The sequence below is a fragment of the Pterocles gutturalis genome, unplaced genomic scaffold (assembly GCF_000699245.1).
Source record: "Pterocles gutturalis isolate BGI_N339 unplaced genomic scaffold, ASM69924v1 scaffold4701, whole genome shotgun sequence".
Classification (NCBI taxonomy): Eukaryota; Metazoa; Chordata; class Aves; order Pterocliformes; family Pteroclidae; genus Pterocles; species Pterocles gutturalis.
In genome coordinates this window covers 929-1,157 of record NW_010100082.1, presented here as the reverse complement: position 1 = coordinate 1,157, position 229 = coordinate 929, and positions in this window count along the sequence as shown.

Genomic DNA, 229 nt, shown 5'->3' with positions numbered 1-229 from the left:
TGGCTGTTGGCCGTCAGGACCCCGTCCCAGCGGCTCAGCCCCGGCCCTTCCAGCCCAGCAGCATCTTGTATTTACTTGCTGTTGATAATAAAAGTTCAAGTACCTTTGCAGCTGTCTGGGGCTTTCTTTGGGTCTGGTTCACCCTCTGGGCACATAGAAGTGTACGAGGGTTTTTTGGGTGCGTTTGGGTTGGTTTGGGGGTGCCAGTTGACAAAACAAGTGATAGCAA